A 22,022-nucleotide genomic window follows, 5' to 3' on the forward strand; every position below is an offset into this window, starting at 1 on the left:
TACCTATTATGCATTTTAGTCCTTATTTACACTTTCAGTTTCTCACACCAGAGAAACTATTTGGTATTTATACATTTGTGTCCTGTTTATGTCACTTAAGAGTATCACTTCAATGTGCATCTATTTAGCTATAAATGTCTCTAATTTCTCATTTTTTATGGCTGAGTAGTACTCCATTTTATAAAAAAAACCACATTTTCTTTATCCAGTCTCCAATTGATGGGCATTTGGGCTGTTTCCAAGTTTTAGCTATCACAAACTGTGCTGCTATGAACTTGGGTGCACATATATCACTGTGGTATGATTCTTTTAATTCTTTGGGGAAGATCCCTAGCAGTGGAATAGCAGGGTCAAATGGGACTACCAGTCCTAGTTCTTTGAGGGATCTCCATACTGATTTCCACAGTGCTTGCACCAGTCTACACTTCCACCAGCAGTGGAGCAGTGTTCCTCTTTCCCCACAGCCCCACCAGCATTTGTTATTCCTTATTTCATGATAGCAGCCATTCGTTCTGGTGTGAGGTGGAATCTCAGCATTGTTTTCATTTGCATCTCTCAAATGACCAGTGATGTTGAACATTTTTTCATGTATTTATTTGCTATTTCTACTTCCTTGTCTGAGAAATGTCTGTTCATTTCAGATGCCCATTTTTGGATTGGGTCTTTAAATTTGGGAGGTCTGATCTTTTTAAGTTCTTTATAGATTTGAGATAGTAGACCTTTGTCTGAGGAAGAGCAGGTGAAGATTTTTTCCCACATTGTGGGTTGTCTCTTCACACTGCTGGTGGTTTCCCTTGCTGCGCAGAAGCTTTTCAATAAGAAGAGATCTCACTTGTTGATTGCTTGTGCTAGTTCACGGGCAACGGAGGATTTGTTCATAAAATCTTTTCCTACACCAATGTCTGTCTTCAAGAGTTCTACCTAACCTCTGTTCCAACTGGTTCAGAGTTTCTATTTTAATATTTAGATCTTTAATCCATTTTGATTTTAGTTGAGTGCATGGTGAGAGATATAGTTCTAGTTTTAATCTTTGGCAGAATTGAAACCTAATTTTTTCAGTGTCATTTATTAAAGAGGCTATCTTTCCTCCAGTGAGGGTGTTTGACCCCTTTATCGAAGATAAGATGGCTGAGTGTGTCTGTCACTGTTTCTGCATCTTCTAATCTGTTCCACTGGTCCTCAGGTCTATTTCTTTGCCAGTACCATGCTGTTTTTATCACAGTAGCTTTGAAGTACAGTTGCACATTGGGGATTGTGACACCCCCTGCCATGTCTCTGTTACCTAGATTTGCTTTTGCTATTCGGGGTCTCTTCTTGTTCCAAATGAAGTTTTGGATTGTTTTCTCAAGGTCCATGAAGTATGCTTCTGGGATCTCAATTGGAATTGCATTGAACCTATATAGCAGTTTTGGAAGGATGGCCATTTTCACTATATTAATCCTTCCTACCCAGGAGCAGGGGATGTCTGTCCATTTTCTGATATCATCTTCAATCTCTCTTTTCAGAGTGCCATAGTTTTCAGAGAAGAGGTCTTTGATTTCTTTCATTAGGTTGATTCCTAGGTATTTCAGTTTTTTGGATGCTATTGTGAAAGGAATTATTTGTCCTATTTCTCTCTCAGTGAGTCTGTTATTCGTGTAGAGGAAAGCTATTGATTTTTGTGTGTTGATCTTGTAACTAGGTATTTGACTGAATTTGGTTATTAAGTCTAGAAGAGTTTTGGTGGAGTACTTGGGATCTTCTATATAGAGTATCATGTCATCTGAAAATGATGACAATTTGACTTCTTCATTACCTATCTTTATTCCTTTTATTTCTTTCGCCTGTCTAATTGCCATGGCTAATGCTTTCAAAACTATATTGAACAGGAGTGGTGATAGTGGACATCCTTGTCTTGTTCCTGATTTTAGTGTGAAGGATTTCAATTTTTGACCATTTAGTATGATATTGGCTGTTGGTTTTTCATAGATGGCTTTTTTTAGTTTGAGGTAGAGACCATCTATTCCAATTTTTTGTAGGGTTTTTATCATAAATGCATGTTGGATTTTGTCAAATGCTTTTTCTTTGTTTATGGAGAGAATCATATGGTTTTTGTCCTTGGCTCTATTGATATAGTGTATTACATTGATTGATTTTCATATATTGAACCATCCCTGCATCCCTGGGATGAATCCCACTTGATCAGGGTGTATGATTTTCTTGATGATCTTCTGCATTCTGTTTGCCATTATCTTATTAAGGATTTTTGCATCTGTGTTCATTAGTGAGATTGGCCTATATTTCTCTTTTTCAGTTGGGTCTTTCTCTGCTTTGGGGATCAAGGTGATGCTTGCTTCCAGGAATGAATTTGGGAGTATTGCTTCCCTTTCAATTTCACTGAAGAGTTTAAACAGTAGTGGCAGCAGTTCCTCTCTAAATGTCTTGTAGAATTCAGCAGTGAAGCCATCAGGGCCCGGGCTTTTCTTAGTTAATAAGTTTTTCATGACATTTTCAATTTCATTGGTTGATATTGGGTTGTTCAGAATTTTTAGGTCTTCTTCATTCAACTTTGGTAATTGACATGTATCTAGGAATCTGTCCATTTCTTCTGTGTTGTCCATCTTATTGGCATATAGGTTCTGGAAGTAGGTATTGATGATTCTCTCGATTTCTGCTGGGTCTGTTGTAATTTCACCCTTTTCATTCCCAATTGCATGGATTTGGGCTTTTTCTTTCCTTTTTCTGATAAGGTTGCCTAAGGGTTTGTCAATTTTGTTGTTTCTTTCAAAGAACCAACTCTTGGCTTGATCGATTTTTTGTATTGTTCTCTTAGTCTCTATTGCGTTGATTTCTCATCTGATCTTTAATATCTTCTCTTTTATGAGTTTTGGTGTTGTCCTGCTCTTCTTTTTCTAGAAGCTTGAAGTTCAGCATCAGGTTGTTTAATTGGGCTCATTCTATTTTCCTAATATGTGTATTCACTGCTATGAATTTCCCTCATAAGACTGCTTTCATTGTGTCCCACAGATTCCGATATGTTGTATTGTCATTGTCATTGAATTGAAGGAACTGTCTGATTTCTTCTTTAATTTCCTCTATGACCCATTGGTTTTTCAGAAGTGTGTTGTTCAATTTCCACATGTTTATGAAATTTTTTGAGTTTCTTTTGCTATGGATCTCCAATTTCATGTCACTGTGATCTGATAATATACAGGGCATAACTTCAATTCCTTTGCACTTACTTAAACATGTTCTGTGTGTGAGTTTGTGGCCTATTTTGGAGAATAACCCATGTGCAGCTGCGAAGAATGTGTATTCTGATTTTGTGGGGTGGAAGACTCTGTAAACATCTGTTAAGTTCATTTGTTCAAGAGTTCAGTTGAGTTCTAGCATTTAGTTACTTATTTTTTGTCTAGTTGATCAATCTTTTTGTGACAGTGGGGTATTGAGGTCCCCAACTACAATTGCATTAGTGTATGTATGACTTTTCATGTCTATTAGTTTTTGTTTTATGTAGTTGGGCACACTAGTGTTTGGGGCATAGATATTTACGATTATAGTGTCTTCCTCTTGAATTGTTCCCTTTACAAGGATGTTGTATCCTTCTTCATCTCTCTTAATCAGTGTTGGTTTGAAATCTACTTGATTTGCCAAGAGGATAGCTACTCCTGCTTTTTGGGGGGTTCTTGTCGCATGGAGTATTGTTTTCCACCCTTTAACTTTCAGTCTATGAGTTTCCTTTTGAATGAAGTGTGTTTCTTGTATGCAGCATATTGTTGGATTTTGCTTCTTGACCCATTCTGCCAATCTATTTCTTTTGATTGGTGAATTGAGACCATTAACATTGATGGTTATAACTGAAACATATTGACTTGTCATTGCCATGACTTTTTCTTTTTGTTGGGTTCTCCCCCTTTACATTTAATTTCTTGTCATGCCAGATGGGTTCATTCTGTTTTGCTTCCTGGGGTTGTGATCCTCAATGTCTGTTCCTGGGATATTGTGTAAAATTCTTAGGAGTGCTGATTTGGTATTCATGAAGTTCCTAAGGTGCTCTTTGTCATGAAAGTATCTGATTTCTCCATCAATTTTGAAAGTTTTGCAGGCTGCATCAATCTGGGTTGGAGGCTGTTTTCTTTTAGGGCTTGGAATATTTCACTCCAAGCTCTTCTTGCCTTGATGGTTTGTGTTGAGACATCTGCTGTGATTCTGATGGGCTTTCCTTTGTATGTGATTTGTTTCATTTCTCTAACTGCTTGTAGAACTTTGTTCTTCTGTTGAGTTTTTGGAATCTTAGCAATTATATATCTAATGTAGATTTTTTTTAATCAAGGCTATTTGGAGTCCTATATGCCTCAGTTATCTGTATGTCAAGTTCTTTTCCCCTGCTTGGGAAGTTTTCTGCCATTACTTCTGTGAACAGTTTTTTTTATGTCATCTGCACTCTCTCCTCTTTCTTCATTGACTCCGATCAGTCTTATGTTATTCTTCTTTGCATTGTCTAGCAGCTGCTGGATAGATTTCTCATGTTCCTTTATAATTTTGAACCAATTTTTTTTTCCTGGTCATTAATTGCAATCTTATCTTTTATATATGAAATTCTGTCCTCACATTGGCTCATCTGCTGTGATTTCATCTCCTGGAAATCTATTTGTATCTGTTTTATGGATTCCATTTGTTTCCTATGTTGGGATTCCATCATGTTCCTCAGCTCTTCTCTATATTTATTAATCATGTCTTGCACTAGGAGCACAATTTCTACTGTTATCTGAGAAATCATTTCTGATTTCATTTTTTCCAGATCCTCTTTTGTTGCCAGTTCAGTGGGTCCAGGTGGTTTTGTATCAGCTTGTTCCATCTCATTTCCCTTTGAGGTTGCTGTAGGTGATCTGGAAGTCTGGTTTTGAGACTTATTTATGTGTTTTCTCATTTCAACTGGGTGCAGGGGGGTGCTCTTGGCGACCGTGTGGCTCACCTCTTCTTAGATGGGAGAGGTGGGCCAGGAGCCCAGAACAGCCATAGGGATGGTGGCCCGAAAGCCCCTTCCTCTGGACCAGGAGCAGTGGGATAGTGGCTCAAAAGTCCCTATCTCTGGGCAGGAATTCTTTAAATGCTGAGAACTTGATTAGCTCCAGTACAGTGGTCTGGTGGTCCAGTGTCCTCTGTGTCTTTGTAGTGTGAAACCAGGTGGCTGTGCAGAGTAGAGGCCAAAGGCAAAGGAGTGGGGGGTGGGGGGTGGTCCAGTGGATTGCTGCTGGGGTGCGGGCTGATTTGGTGTTTTCAGCACAACTGACGACCTTGGGACTGTGTCTGTAGACCTGCCTGTCTGCAGCAGGCTGATTCAGTGTTTTCCATGGGACTGGTGACCTTGGGACCACGTCTGCAGAACCGCCTGTCTGCAGTGGCCTGATCAATTCTATTTGGTTTTAATAGTCACCCTACCTGAAAACATCTCCAGGATTATGCTTGGTCTCCATTTTTTGGCAATTTGGAAAGTTGAATGAACTCTAATCCTTAAGAGTTGGAGCTTACAGTCTGATACTTGTTATCTCCTCCCCCAGTCAGTCTCCTGCTATTGTAAATTCTCTTAATCCTCAGCATGACCTTGGCTAGTTTATGTGTCTCACCTGGTATATTGAGTCTGCCATCAAAACTTGCTCAGGCCCTGGCTGCTGAGTGCTGGCATTTACCAAAATTATTGAATTAATATAACTACCTTAAACTAGGCTCAGAAATTGGTAATGAATATAAAAATTAAGATCCTTTAATTTCATATTCCATATAATTTAAGTAAAATAATCTATTAGGCAACACTATCACAACATAAGCTAAAAATCTCATCACTTTTTAATTTAGTTCCTCATATCACTGGTGATTTTAATAGCCTAAAAGAAAATTCTAACTAAAATATATAAAATATAAAAATAAAGGACCTTAATTTTGATATTTATTACCAGTTTCTTGTGTGTGCATGTGGGGAGGTGCATCTGGTTTGCCATGTATTACTTGTCCTACATTTGAGAGGTATATTTTATCTTATACAAAGCCTTGGAGGACAGCTCTACATGATTGGTTTATCACATTATCATGTGGGGCTCAGCTTGTTTCCAAATCTAAGAACAAAACATAATATTAACTGTTATAGTGAATAAGAAATAAGGCCCCTAGTGAAAATGAAACATCTTAGTGTATGCTAAATTAATAATTTCTCTCAAGGCTGCTTTCAGCCAGCATTTTACTAATCTTAAATTTCAAACCAATGATGAATCTAGATCTTTACTCTTATGTGTCAGGCTACAGTTTCCCTTTTATGAGACAAAATTGCTTTTGTGTGTTATATTTCTTTATGCAAATTTGAAATAAACTAGGATCTAAAAATTTATCAAAGTTCATTCTCACAACTATTTGTTTAACAGTTTTATGTTGTAAATAACTTGTTTATAAAATGGTTACACTGAAAAACATATTTTCTCATGTGGTCAATGCCACCATTATAGATAAAATGTCAGATGCTATTTTTAAGATAGGAAACTTTTTTGGTGAATTATGTAAGTGAAATTTTATTGTAATCAAATTCTAGTTTGGTGACATTATGTTTCCCAGGAAAATTCATTTTGAATTTCCAGTTGCATTGCATAAAACACATATGCCAGCTTTCCATTATTTCTTTTCTTTATTTCCTTACCCTCTTCCTTAAAATTCACCTCTTTCCTTTCTTCCTCAAATGTTAATTTACTATGAATTATGTCCCAGGACTTGTGAAGGCTCTGGGAGTACAGAAGTAAGATAAACTACAGTTCCTTCACAGAGTTCATAGTGGGAAAATTAGAAAATAAATACAAGAATGCAAGCTTATGTACATACCAACATGAATAACTATAATCCAGTACAATAAATAACATAGCAAGGATTATCAAAAAGAGGGAAACCTTAATCCTGAAACCTTATAAAAAAGAAAATGTTCCAATAATCTTATAAGAATAAAAATTTTTAAATAGAAAAACAATTTTCTTACTATTACCAAAATTTATCCCTGAGTGAGATCAAGCTTCTGAGACAAAAGACCAAGAGGGAGTATATTAAGTCATAATCCTAAAGTTCCTGCACATGATCATACTAACAAAAAAGTGTCACTGTAGTGATTTTTATGGGAACAACAACATCAGGACAAGAATGTAGGTATGCATTTGTCACACATATGTGGGCCAGTAGAAATCGGGTAACAGTTATTAAGTTGCATTATAAAATTAAAGGTATATGATTTATTAAATTTGTGATGACTTCATGAGCTGTCTATAAGAGTGTTTCTAAAACATTTGGTTTGCCATCCTTTTTGGTGGCCTTAGCAGTATAGATGGCCCTCCTCAGTGTAGCTTTACAGTATCTCATTCATTGAGTGCCTGAAGAGAAAAGCTGAAAGGAGAGAGAATTTGCCTTTTTCCTGCCTGGGTGGGACATCTCATCTCTGTCTCTCAGACTGATGTTTATGTCCTGAGTTCTGTTGTTCTCAGGCCTTCAGACACAGTTTGTATTGTACCACTGGCTTCCCTGGGTCTCCAGCTTACACACCTTGAGATTTGTCAATCTCTGTGATCACTGGAGGCAATTTTCATGATAAATTTGGTTTAATATATATTTCTATTCTATTGGTTTGGTTTATTTGGAGAACTAATTCAGGAGGGTAGATAAAACTGAAGGTGAGAATATGAGTTAGAATTCATGACAGAGTTGTAGATAAGATGTTGTAAAAGAGTCTAGCACTTATGAAGACTTAGAGGGAAACATGTAGGATTTAGTGAATTTTAGTAAGAATAAAGTTGAGTCATGACTTAGTTCTCCATTCTAACTTGTAAACCTGAATAGATAATAAAACTACTGTTCAATATATGGATCTCACAAAATGAGCAAAAGACACATGGAGATCCATTAAATTTGTAGTATGGGCAGAGAAGTATGATTTATATATTTACATTTCTTCTCTCTTTTTTGTTATGGAAAGTTCATTTTTTCCTCAGTTGCTTTAGTTATGTCAGCATAACAGTATAACCTTGTTTATTTTCCTTTGTGTAACTGTTGTCACTTTGAAAGAGTGATATAAAAGGTGTTTAGCATGCCTTTGCTATACTCAGCATGCTATTTTGTGCAAATAGACCTACATACCTTTGGGTAAAGATTTTAATATGAGCCACCCTGAAGTTATCCATAAATGGACAATGACACATTTTTCAGGAACTTGTCACCTATTTTCCTTCTATTTTCTCACTATCATCAAGTATAGCACCTCTGACTTTAAAGTATTTTACAAATTGTAACTCACTTATCTTCACACTCTTCCTGTGAAACACAATTGTGACGAGAAAACGTGCTATCTTTTGAGAGGCAGGTGAGGAGACAGAAAAATAGAGACAACTGCATATCTCTTCGGTATGGATCAGAGGGACAAATTATGGCAGAACTCTTCATTCCAATTTTCATTATTTCAGAACACAGCTTCTCTACCCAAGTTTAATACCCTGCAATCCTTCCTTCACAACCAAGGTACATAAATCTCCTCAACTTCATCAATTAAAACAACCCTAGTACTTCTTAATGCAGAGGAGAAATTTTAAATGCCACATTCCAGCATTCTTTTTTACTCCATCTCAAATAAAGCAAAGGAAGGCACTCTTTTTCTGAAATTTTCAAGTGTATTCAATTCCTTTTATAGCACAAAGTTTATGAAATAGGGTGTTTTTTTTGAGGAAAACCATTGTGAGCTAAGATTTCTAAAGTAAACTATAAAATTATTGGTGACATAATAATAACATGAGTGTTTTGAATTTCTCTCATTTGTGAAAAGGAGAGTGATATCTCTGATTAGCTTTGAATCCAAGACTGTATTTTTTTTTTTTTTTTTTTTTTTTTTTTTGGTCCCGGGGATTGAACTCGGGACCTTGCGCTTACAAAGCAGGCACTGGAGCCACTGAGCTAAATCCCCGGCCCTTACTATATCATTCTTAATGTTTTCATTCCAAGAACTGCTGCTGTTTACAGTATTGATTGGCTCAGATACAATATAATTTTTTCAGTTTATGTGCATCAGGGAAGGGTTAATTAAACAGGGTTCAGATTTTTGTATAGTTACTGAACTTGATTGTGCTGATGCACAATCATGAATGACTTTCCAAATAGAAATTGTGTTCCAAGTTAAAGCATTGAACCTCAGAGAGCAGGAACTGGATTGTAGCTGGGAAGCTGTTGGAACTGAACTAAACATAAGAGTGAAACTGTTATAATCACAGACAACAGTCCATATTAACACAAAATGTGAACCTAGGTTGGTCTATGTAACCAGACATTCCTGTCTCAAGGAATTTTTCAATTTTGATTCAAGTTCTAACTCTTTTTAACTGTGTAGCTTTGGGTATCATTTGCCCATCATGATAATGATGTAATGGTCCAGATTGCATCACTATAATGAGATACTTGAGGCTGGATAACTTTATGAAGAAAGATGTTTATTTAATTCACAGTTGTGGAGTCTTAAGGGCCCACTTTTGCGGATAACTTTTTTGATTTCAAAGACCTTAGGTGGTACAGGGCATTACATGGCAAGAGAAAAGGAGTGTTCATCTGTCTTGGTTTCCTTCCATCATTTAGAAAGTCACAACTATACCATCATGATGTCCTTTTTAACTCTAACCACAAAGTCATTTTATTGTATGCAATTTTTAAAAGATCAAATAAGATGTGGGGAGGACACAAAACAGGTATAAACTATACCAAATGGACCAATTATTTTGCAAATAAATAAAGATAATACACTGAAAGAGTTCATAAAAAATTAAGAACCTATGTAAGTTTAGAAAACACTATCTTGATCAGATAATGTAATGCTAAAGACAAAATGCACACAAATTTTAAAATGAGAAAATACTTTCTGACATGTGTATGAGTTAGCAGTTTTGAAAAGCGGGTATATTTGAGTGAAATAATTAAGTAAATGTATGGTAGAAATTACAGCCAGAATTCTTGCTGTTCAAAATATATTATATAAGAAAGCTATAATGAATTGTTAGTATTTGACAAGAAATGAACACATCATCATTAACTCATTTCTAATTGGTAGGTAGCTAGATAAATAAATACATATAAAATAGATATATAGATATGTATGTGTGTATGTGTGTGTATTACTACACATAGGTGTATTTCACCAGCTTTGTCAAATAAGAAAGCCTAGAAGCAAGGAGACATCTATAACAATGCATATATCATACTCCCTAGGCTTGGTTTCTAAGTCTCATTGGCTATAAAAACAATTTTGATGAGGTGATTGTTCAAGAGGTAGGGCAAGAAATATTAGCAAATGAACATGAAGCGTCAAAATACTAGATTGTAGGGGTATGCTTAAATAAGTAAATAAATAAAATAAATAAATAAGGAGGGAGTATGTCAGAGGAAACCAATTTGAAAGACCTCCTTATGCCCCAGATCAAAATAAAAAATAGTAAAAATTATCTACCAAAAATTAATAAATCATTCGTGAAAATATAAATGACCACCAAGACACAGGTTTTTCTTTTAGAGAAGTCCATTTACTACAGAAGGAACAGGAAAATAGAAATGCATCTTTAGAATGCCAGAGTAATAATTATTTCCAGTGGGAAACACTGATGTATGTAAATTAGTAAGCCAAAGTTTGAGGAGGAACAGGTTACTCATATATTCTTTAATAATTTATTCACTATAAATAGAAAAATAGTATATTTTCAGAGAAGAAATGGGCAAAAGTAACTTTATTACAATGACTAAGGTCAACTTTATCAGGAATAAGATATTTACATCATATACATCCTAACATACTCTATTGAGGAAGGTACATCACTTCTAAGGAATTCTTGTAAAAAAATGAATATTCAACTTCAGTGATAACCCTGAGAAAAAAATCAAATGAACCTAAATCGAAGGAAATGCCACAAATTAATTTGCCAGTATACTTCAAAGGTATGGAAAAGTCATCAAAGAAAATAAAGGCTTATAAAATTTTCATAGATTGGAGAAGATTTAGGAAACATGATAATGAAATACAATGCCAAATTCTAGATGGGACCCGGGAAGACAATTATAAAACCATTTGTGAAATAATCTGTACAATATGTCCATAGTAATGTTAGGAGCATTATACCAATCAAAATTATTTTTTAAAACTATACTATGTTATGTAATAGTTTTCATTTAGGAAACACTAAATAAAGGAATATACGGAAATTCCATTGAAATTTTTCAATAATTTTCTATATCAAATAGTATTTAAGAAATAAAATTTAAAAATACAACCATGATTATAATATAAATAGATGACAAATCAGGGTATTAGCTAACAGTACCCTTTAGTATAGTAATTTAACACACTTTCTGGATGATTTAATTGATATATTATTTGAAATTGACAGACCATTTTGGCAAATATAATATTTTGGGCAAAGAAAACTGCACTGAATTATGGAATGTTAAAATGCTGTGGATTCTGAAGGTTAGAGAATAGTTAGTTCTATTTCACTCCTTACCATCCTTAAGATCTCTCAGTGTTGGTCGTATAATAGATGTCCAACACATGGAAAAGGTCCACAGGATGGGGAGAAGAGCATTCAAGAAGAATACAAATGCAAGGAGCATACAAGAACAAATAGTGCTTGCTTGTATTTTAATTTTGACTCAATATCTTACTAGCTGTGTGACTTTGGGCAAATTACTTAATCATCTATGGCTCAGTTTCCTTACTGTTAATCAGGTGAACAAAATTTTCCTACCTCTTAAAGTTAGGGACCGTAACTATCCTTTAAAGTTACTAGAAAAGTTAAGTGAGATAAAAATTTGCTAAGAATTGGTGTAGTGCCTGATACCTATTAAACCAAAGCAGCATAAGTATTTGTTAAATTTAAAAATAGAAGGAATATGAGAAAAAACAGAATATAGTCTTAGAAACTCAAAATTAGTTTTGGGTTGACAGCACACACACATGTATGGTTTTAAAACACTTTACAAAGCAATATACAAACAAGCACAAATTAGCTTTGGTAAAGGTACTCGAAATGCCAAGTGATGGGGTGGTCCCGGGTAAGTTGTATTAATCAGAGAATGCTAAAGATTAAGTATTTTTTTCATAAATACTATGCTTGATGAAGCTATCCTCGAGTACTTCATCATTTTTAATAAAGACAAATTACATTTCTTTTTTTTAAATTTAACAAGTTTTAGTACTAATAGCAAGCACAAGCAAGCATTTGCTTCACTTAACAGTATATTTTGATCAACAGCTTTTTCAAGCTCTGTAACATTAGGAGTTCTGTATGCCACCAACATTGCAATTATCACTTTGCTCCTTGATTTAATTTCAATTCCCAATCTTTCACTATATTTAATACAATACTTTTATCTAGACAAACTTCTGATGTCACAATTCTTTAGCTTTTTAATTAAAGTGTTTCATATTTTTCCTAAAATTTATCCTTCTCACCTAATTGTTTTCAATTATATAGATATGTAACTATATCTCATCACTTGGGAAATTTCATCCATTGATCTCAATAAGTAAACATTCTCATAAGTTTTACATTTGTATATTGATGAGTAAATATACACAAAAAGTGCCAAGCATTTGGCTAAGTGATAGTTTTACAAAAGTGAATACATAATTTTTAAAAAGTAAATAAGACTGCATACAAGAAAGTATAGAATAGTGGAGTACTGAACACTTCATTTCTTTTTCATATTATTCACCCCATCTGCTATTAGTAAGGGACAATAGTCCTAAACCTGCTCCATGAACTGTGGGCAGTATCTACACATGTCATCTTCACCTTATACTGTTAAAACTTATATGCAATTCTCCAATAATTCTGGATAGGCTATGGTGACTGAGAAAGCCATGTTTAATGAAGTCAGAAATATATCTGCATATAGGAGGTTTATTTGGGATAATCCCTTCAAGAAGAAAATGTGAGGGAATTAAGAAATAAGGATTAAACAGATGGAAAATACTGTAAGACACATTCACAGCAAAGGCTTCCACTGATCTTCCACCATAGTGAGCCTTGGAGTTCAGAGTGCTTATAGGGTTGTCCCAAGTTGAACCAAAGGTGCTGAGTCTTTGTTCTCTTTTATTTGCTGCTTATTAAGAGTGGGATACTCCCAAAGCTAAGCAGCTACTTTTGACTTAAACCCAAGAAATTTTCTTAAGCCCAGGAGATGTATGCATTTATCTGTGAGTCTTCAGCATGCACAGCACTTTAGTTGAAATAAGTGTTTTGGTACTGAAAAAGGAATAGGGATGACACAATATGTCCACCACTATGTCATGGAAACTTGAATAGCCTTTTGTTAGTGTTATTACCAGTAGTTAGCTCTAACAAGCGAAGTTACTGTGAACATTCCTGTGTAAGTATGTTTAAAGGCATACATTTTGACTTTTTAGGGAATTAGCTAAAAGTAGAATGAATCAGTTCTTCGACTAATAAAAATCAAAGAATCTTTAAAATTCTTTATTCATTCCCTATTTTGTACCATAGATGGATTTATCTTTATGCCTATACCACATTATTTTGATTACAGCCTCATGAGTCTCAAGTTCGGTTAGGGTAAGTTCTCGCTGTTCATCTTTTTCAGTTAGTTTTATTTTTGTATTTCCATGTGGATTTTAAAGTCATCTTTCCAATTTCTACAAAGCATTCTATAGATTTTTCTGAAATAAATAGATATACATGAATTTATAGAAAAATGACATCTTAATAGTATTGTGATTCAATCCCTAAACATAGTACATTTCACCATCTATTAATGTGCTCAATTATTCCTCTCATCAATATTGTTCAGTTTTCACTATAAAACTCATTTGCATCAGATTTATCCAGAAATACTTTTTATTTGGAGGTAAATGGATATGGGATTTTAATTTCGGTTTCCAATTGTTCACTACTAGTACATAGAAATTAATTTTATATTGATTTTCAATTCTACAAACATGTGAATTGATAAATCCCTTCTCATTTTCTATAAATAATTATGTTCTCTGTGAATAAAGATTCTTTTTCAATATTATTCATATTGCCTTGCTGTCCTAGCTGGAAATTTTTTCCTTTGCAAAATCCATAATACATACATTTATTCCTTTGATGATATGTCATAAATCTTTCGGGCTTTCCTTACTTTTTTCAATCTTTTTGTTTTGTTTTGCTCTTCTGACTGGATTATTACAAATAACTAGTCTTTAAGTTTATTAATTCATTCTCCTATTTGATGAGTTCTGCTTTTGAACTCCTCTAGTGAAATTTTCAAATCAGTTCTGTTATTTTTACTTGTTTTCTTTTCATAGTTTTTTATCTCATTGTTAAACTGCAAATTTTGTCTATGAGATTTTTCCTGAATTTTTTAGTTGTTTTATCTGTGTTCTCTTGTAATTCAGTGAGCTCTGATAAAATTGGTATTCTGATTTATTTGTTAGGCAATTCACAGTTCTCCATTTCTTTTGGATGGCTGCTATTGGTTTTTATATATAGTTTTATTTTATCCCTGGTTTTATTCTTATGTTGAACGCAGTTTTCTGCTGTTGTTGTTGTTGTTTGTGCATTTGAAGAAAGAGCTTCCCTGGCCATTATGAACTTGTTTTGACAGCGAGAGAATTTCAGTGCTTAGCCATGTCAGATATGAGGTCAGATAGAAGTCAGTTCTTCAGGAACATGCTGTCATCTTACTAGAGGAAAAACTGAATATCTAAGATATAACATATAAAACATATGACCCCTTTTATTCTTTCCCTCTCTCCTGCAGTAAAAGCCTCAGTTCTCTCCTGTCCTCCTAATCTTGCAGAGCAGGTGATGCTGTCCCATTTTTCTTGTTGGTGACTGTCCCAGGAAATCAAGCTCTGCTGTTGTCCAGTGCTTACTATGAGGCCAAACAAAACTGATTTGACAAAGGATGAACCAAGTTGTTGAGATAAGGACACCTTCTCTATATTCTCTGTACAGAGAAAAAAGCACAGTTTCATGCCTACTCTCAATACCATAGGGCAGTGTCAGCTGTAAAATGTGTTTCCCTTTTCTTTTTAATTAATTAATTATATTGGTATATTTTAGATACATATTATGATCACATTAATAATAGGGAATCTGTACCTGTACATGATATATCTTCATTCTTCTTTTTTTTTTTTTCCTGTTGTCCTCCTCTCCCTTCAACCCCTCTTCCCCTCCTTGTTTGGAAAAGCTTTGTTTCCATTTTTTCCTTTTTTCTCTTATTTTTTCCCTTCCTTCCATTCCATCTCCCTAATTCCTCTTCCCACTTGAACAGTTTCTTCCTATTTCATAATGTTTGTTGTACATTTTGATTTTATTTATACTTTCAGTTTCTCATACCAGAGAGACCATGAAATATTTGAGCATGTGTGTCCAATTTATTTCACTTAAGAGTATGATCTCTAGCTGCATGGGGATGTGGGCTCCTGCCGGAGGCCTGCCATTCCATCAGTGAGTGTGTGCAGACTCCAGGAGCAGCTGTCTGGCCTGGACTGGTGCAGCTGCTGGCTGATCCTAGCTGAGGATCCACCCCGGCCCCAGAGGCTTGGGCACACCCACCCAAGGCCAAGGCCCGCCCAGAAAGGGGCTGCACAGGCACAGAGGCTTCAGCCAGAGGCTTACCATACCATCGGCCACAGCCAGAGACTCACCTGGAGAAGAGCTGTACAGGTACACAAGCAATACCCAAAGACTCACCCTGATACCATTGATAAGTGTGAGGAGAGCCTAGCCAAAGCAAGTGCAGACAACAGAAACTGGGATGCACAGCCGCCAACCAAAGGCCCTCCCAGACAATAGCTACATAGGGGCCCCAGCAAGAGCTATGACTAGATACCATCCCAAATGTGCTCAGGCCCCAGCCAGAAGCCCACCCAGACAACATGTCAGCTTAAGGATCTAGAAGGTCACCACTCTGAACCCAAGAATTGATGTACTGGTGAGCAACAGAGTAAAGGCTGTTCCATGGCTTGATGAGAATTCAAGGCCACTGGGTGAGCAAAACTCACCTCAACAAAGACACTGCAGGCTGTACCTGTTGAAATAAGAAGATATGTAAATAAGTCCCAAAAGCAGAAGTCCAGATCACCTAAGGCAACCACAAAGGGCAATGAGATGGAACAATCTGATATTCAAACACCTGGACTCCCTGAACTGGCAATGAAGGGGACCTGGAAAAAATGAAATCAGAAATAATTTCTCAGATAACAGCAGAGATTTTGCCCATAATATAAGACATGATTAATAAATCTAGAGCAGACACAGATAAAAAAAAAAATAGAGGAGCTGAGGGATATGATGGAATCCCAACATAGGAAACAAATGGAATCCATAAAACAGATGCAAACAGACTTCCATGAGATTAAAAATTCCATTGAAAGTTTACACAGCAGAATAAGCCAATGCAAGGATAGAATTTCAGATATAGAAGACAGGACTGCAATTAGTGACCAGGAAAAGAAAAATTTCTTAAAAATTATAGGGGACCATGAGAAATCAATCCAGCAGCTGCTAGACAATGCAAAGAAGATAACATCAGAGTGATTGGAGTTAAGGAAGAAACAGGAGAGAATGCAGATGACATAAAAAAAAAACTTGCCAAGCAGGGGGAAAGAACTTGACATACAGATAAGTGAGGCATATAGAACTCCAACTAGCCATGATCAAAAAAATCTACACATATGCATATAATAGTTAAGATTCTAGAAACTCAGCAGAAGAACAAAATTCTACAAGCAGTTAGAGAAAAGAAACAAATCACACACAATGGAAAGCCCATCAGAATGACAACAGAGTACTCAACACAAACCCTCAAGGCAGGAAGATCTTGCTTCCAAGCCCTAAAAGAAAACAGCCTCCAACCCAGATTGATGTACGCTGCAAAATTATTTTTCAAAATTGATGGAGATATGAGATACTTTCATGACAAAGAGCATATTAAGAACTTCATGAATACCAAACCATCACTCCAAAAAATTTTAGACAATATCCTAGGAAAAGACAGTGAGGATCACAACCCCAGGAAGTACAGCAGAATGAATCCATCTGGTATGACAAGAAATTTAATGCAAAGGGGGAGAAACCAACAAAAAGAAAAAGTCATGACAATGATAAGTCAATACATATCAGTTATAACCATTGATGTTAATGGTCTCAATTCACCAATCAAAAGAAATATACTGGTAGAATGGGTGAAGAAACAAGATCCAACAATATGCTGCATACAAGAAACACACTTACCTGAGAAAGAAACTCATAGACTGAAAGTTAAAGGGTAGAAAACAATACTCCATGGGACAGGAACCCCCAAAAAGCAGGAGTAGCTATCCTCTTTGCAGATCAAGTGGATTTCAAACCAGCCCTGGTTAAGAGAGACAAAGAAGGACACTACATCCTTGTAAAGGGAACAATCCGAGAGGAAGAGATGGCAATCATAAATATCTATGCACCAAACACTAGTGTGCCCAACTATATAAAACAAATATTGGGCCGGGGATTTAGCTCAGTGGAGCTGCTGACTGCCTCACAAGCACAAGGTCCTGAGTTCAATACCTGGTACCAAAAAAATAAAAAAAGTAAAACAAATACTAACAGACATGAAAAATTATATAAGCACTAATACAATAGTAGTAGGGGACATATAACCCACTCTCTCAAATAGATAAATCAACTAGACAAAACGTAAAGAAATACTAGAACTCCATCAAACTCTTGAACAAATGAACTTAACAGATGTTTACAGCGAGTTCCACCCCACAAAATCACAATACACATAAAGTTCAGCTGCATGCGGGTTGTTCTCCAAAATAGACCACATACTCACTCATAGAACATGTTTAAGTAAGTGCAAAGGAAGTGAAGTTATCTCCTGTATATTGTCAGGCCATTGTGCAATGAAATTGGAAATCAATAGCAAAAGATACCACAAGACTTTCATAAACACATGGAAATTGAACAACACACTTCTGAATAACCAATGGGTCACAGAGGAAATTGAAGAAGAAATCATACAATTCCTACAACTAAATGACAATGACAGTATGACATATCGGAATATATGGGACACAATGAAAGCAGTCTTATGAGGGAAATTCATAGAGGTGAATACCCACATTAGCAAAACAGAGCGAGCTTCATTACACAACCTGATGCTGAACCTCAAGCTTCTAGAAAAAGAAGAGCAGGACAAACCCAAAGCCCATAGAAGGGAGGAAATTATAAAGATCAGAGCAGAAATCAATGCAATGTAGACTAAGAGAATGATACCAAAGAGAACAAAGCCAAGAGTTGGTTCTTGGAAAGAATAAACAGAATTGACAAACCCTTAGCCAACCTTATGTGAAAAAGGAAAGAAAAGGCCCAACTCGATGCAATTAGGAATGAAAAGGATGAAATTGCAACGGACCCACCAGAAATCCAGAGGATCATCAGTACCTACTTTGAGAACCTATATACCAATAAGATGGAAAATACAGAAGAAATGTATAGATTCCTAGGTATGTGTGAATTACTAAAGTTGAACGAAGATTAGCTAAAAATTCTAAATGACCCAATATCAATCAATGAAATTAGAAAGTTACCAACTAAGAAAAGCCTGGGTCCAGATGGTTTCCCTGCTTCATTCCATAAGGCATTTAGGAGGAACCACTGCTACTACTGTTTAAACTCTTCAAGGAAATTGAAAGGGAACCAAGACTCCTAAATTCATTTCTGGAAGCAAGCATCACCTTGATCCCCAAAGCAGAGAAAGACCCAACTGAAAAGGAGAACTATAGGCCAATCTCACTAATGAACATAGATGCAAAAATCCATGATAAGATACCGGCAAATAGAACGCAGAAGATCAAGAAGATCATACACTCTGACCAAGTGCGATTCATCCCAGGGATGCAGGGATGTTTCAACACATGCAAATCAATAAATGTAATTCACTATATTTATAGAACCAAAAACAAAAACTGTATGATCATTTCAATAGATGTAGAAAAAGCATTTGACAAAATTCAACATGCATTTATGATAAAAACACTGCAAAAAATTGGAACAGATGGACTCTAACTCAATCTGATAAACCCATCTATGAAAACCCAACAGCCAATATCATACTAAATGGTCAAAAACTGAAATCTTTCACACTAAAATCAGGAACAAGACAAGGATGTCCACTATCACCACTCCCATTCAATATAGTTTTGGAAATATTAGCCACAGCAATTAGACAAGAGAAAGAAATAAAAGGAATAAAGATAGGAAACAAAGAAGTCAAATTGTCATTATTTGCAGATGACATGATACTCTATATAGAAGACCAAAAGTTTTCTAGACTTAATAACCAAATTCAGTAGAGTAGCTGGATACAAGGTCAACACACAAAAATCAATAGCTTTCCTCTACATGAACAACAGACCCACTGAGAGAGAAATGGGCCAATCAATTCTTTTCACAATAGCATCCAAAAAACTGAAATACCAAGGAATCAACCTAACAAAAGAAATCAAAGACCTCTTCTCTGAAAACTATAGCACTCTGAAAATAGAGATTGAAGATGACATGAGAAAATGGACAGACATCCCCTGCTCCTGGGTAGGGAGAATCAACATAGTGAAAATGTCCAAACCTCCCAAACTGCTGCATAGATTCAATGCAATCCCAATTGAAATCCTAGCAGCATACTTCATGGACCTTGAGAAAACAATCCAAAAATTCATTTGGAACAAGAAGAGACCTAGAATAGCAAAAGCAATTCTAGGCAAAAAAGGCAAGTTAAGGGGTATCATAATCCCCAACTTGAAACTTTTACTACAAAGCTACTGTGATAAAAACAGTATGGTACTGGCAAAAAACAGACTTGAGGACCAGTGGAACAGAATAGAAGATGCGGAAATACTCCAGACACACTCAGCACCTCACCTTTGACAAAGGAGCCAAACACCCTCCCTGGAGGAGAGATAGCCTCTTTAATAAATAGTGCTCAAAAAATTGGGTTTCAACTTTCCAAAGATTAAAACTTGATCTATATCTCTCACCATCCACTAAACCAAAGTTGAAATGGATTAAAGATCTAAATATTAAAATAGAAACACTAAACTCACTGGAAGAGAGGTTAGAAAAAACTCTTGAAGACATTGGTGTAGGAAAAGATTTTATGAACAAAACCTCAGTTGCCTGTAAACTGGCACAATCAACAAGTGGGATCTCTTCTTACTAAAAAGCTTCTGCACAGCAAGAGAAACCACCAACAGTGTGAAGAGACAGTCCACAGTGTGGGAAAAATTGTCACCAGCAGTTCCTCAGACAAAGGTCTACTATCTAGACTATATAAAGAACTTAAAAATATCAGACCTCCCAAACTGAGGAATCAATTCAAAAATGGGCATCTGAAATGACCAGACATTTTTCAGACAAAGAAGTAGAAATAGCAAATAAACAGATGAAAAAATGTTCAACATCACTGTTCATTTGAGAGATGTAAATGAAAACAATACTGAGATTTCACCTCATCACCTCATCCCAGAAAGAATGGCTGCCATCCTGAAATCAATAACAAGTGCTGGCAGTGCTGTGGGAAAGAGGAACCCTGGTCCATTGCTGGTGGAAGTGGAGAGTGGTTCAACCACTGTGGAAAGACTGGACATCCCATTTGACCCAGGTGTTCCCCTGCTGGGTATCTTCCCCAAAGTATTAAAAGAATCATACCACAGTGATATACGTGCACCCATGTTCATAACAGCACAATTTGTCATAGCTAAAACTTGGAAACAGCCCAAATGCCCATCAACTGGAGACTGGATAAAGAAAATGTTGTCTTTTATTAAAATGGAGTATTACTCAGCCATAAAGAATGAGAAACTAGAGATATTTATAGCTAAATGGATTCACATTGAGGCAATACTTTTAAGTGAAATAAATAGGACACACACTTGTAAATACCAAACAATTTCTCTAGTCTGAGAAACTGAAAGTGTAAATAAGGACTAAAACATATACTAGATAATGTGAAATAGGAAGAAAAGGGCAAAGGGGAAGGGGAAGTTGGAGGGGTAGGGGAAAGGAAAGAAGGGAATGGAATTAATATGAAAAAATGAAAAATGGAAACAAAGTGTTTGTAAATAGGGAGGGATGGAGGGGTTGAAAGGAGGGCAAGAGAATGGGGAAAAAATAAGAACCAAGATGAATTATGTAAAGGTGCAAATTTCCAATGATGAATGTAACTGTATTATATATATAAAATGTACCAATATAGTTAACTTTTTTTAAAAAGTATTTTCTCTAGGTGCATCCATTTACCTAGAACTGTCTCATTTATCCTTCTTTATGGCAGAGTAGTACTCTATTGTATGAAAAAATCCACATATTCTTTTTCCATTCATGGCCATTTGGGCTATTTTCATGTTTTAGCTATTACAACCTGTGCTTCTCTAAACATGGGCATGCATATATCACTGTGGTATAATGCTTTTACTTCTATCAGAAGGTACCCAGAAGGGGAATAGTTGGGTCCAAAAAATCGGTTAGTTTTAGTTTGTTGAGGAATTTCAACACTGATTTCCACAGTGATTATACCAGTCTACATTCTTGCCAACAGTGGAGAAGGGTTTTTTTTTTTTCCACAGCCCTACCAGCCCTTATTATTGGTTGGTTGCTTGATAATAGTTGTTCTTTCTGGGGTGAGATGGAAAACCTGTGTTGTTTTAATTTGCATTTCTCAAATGGCCAGGTGAATTCTCACATCTAGAAAACAGACCAAGTTTAAATAGAATACGTAATTGTGAACCTCAAACTTTTAGAAAATGAAGAAAAGTCAATCCCAAAGCTCCTACAAGGGAGGAAGTTATAAAGATCAGAGGAGAAATTGATATGATTGAGATTAAGAAAACAATATAAAGAATCAATGAATTGAAGAGTTGGTTTTTGAAATGTTAAAAAAATTAACAAATTGTGTCCAGCCTTATCAAAAAAGGAAAGAAAAGCCTCAAATTCATGCAATTAGTA

The sequence above is a fragment of the Heterocephalus glaber genome, unplaced genomic scaffold (genome assembly GCF_053883595.1).
Source record: "Heterocephalus glaber isolate CG9 unplaced genomic scaffold, H.glaber_assembly_v1.0 deba00001472, whole genome shotgun sequence".
NCBI classification, from domain to species: domain Eukaryota; kingdom Metazoa; phylum Chordata; class Mammalia; order Rodentia; family Bathyergidae; genus Heterocephalus; species Heterocephalus glaber.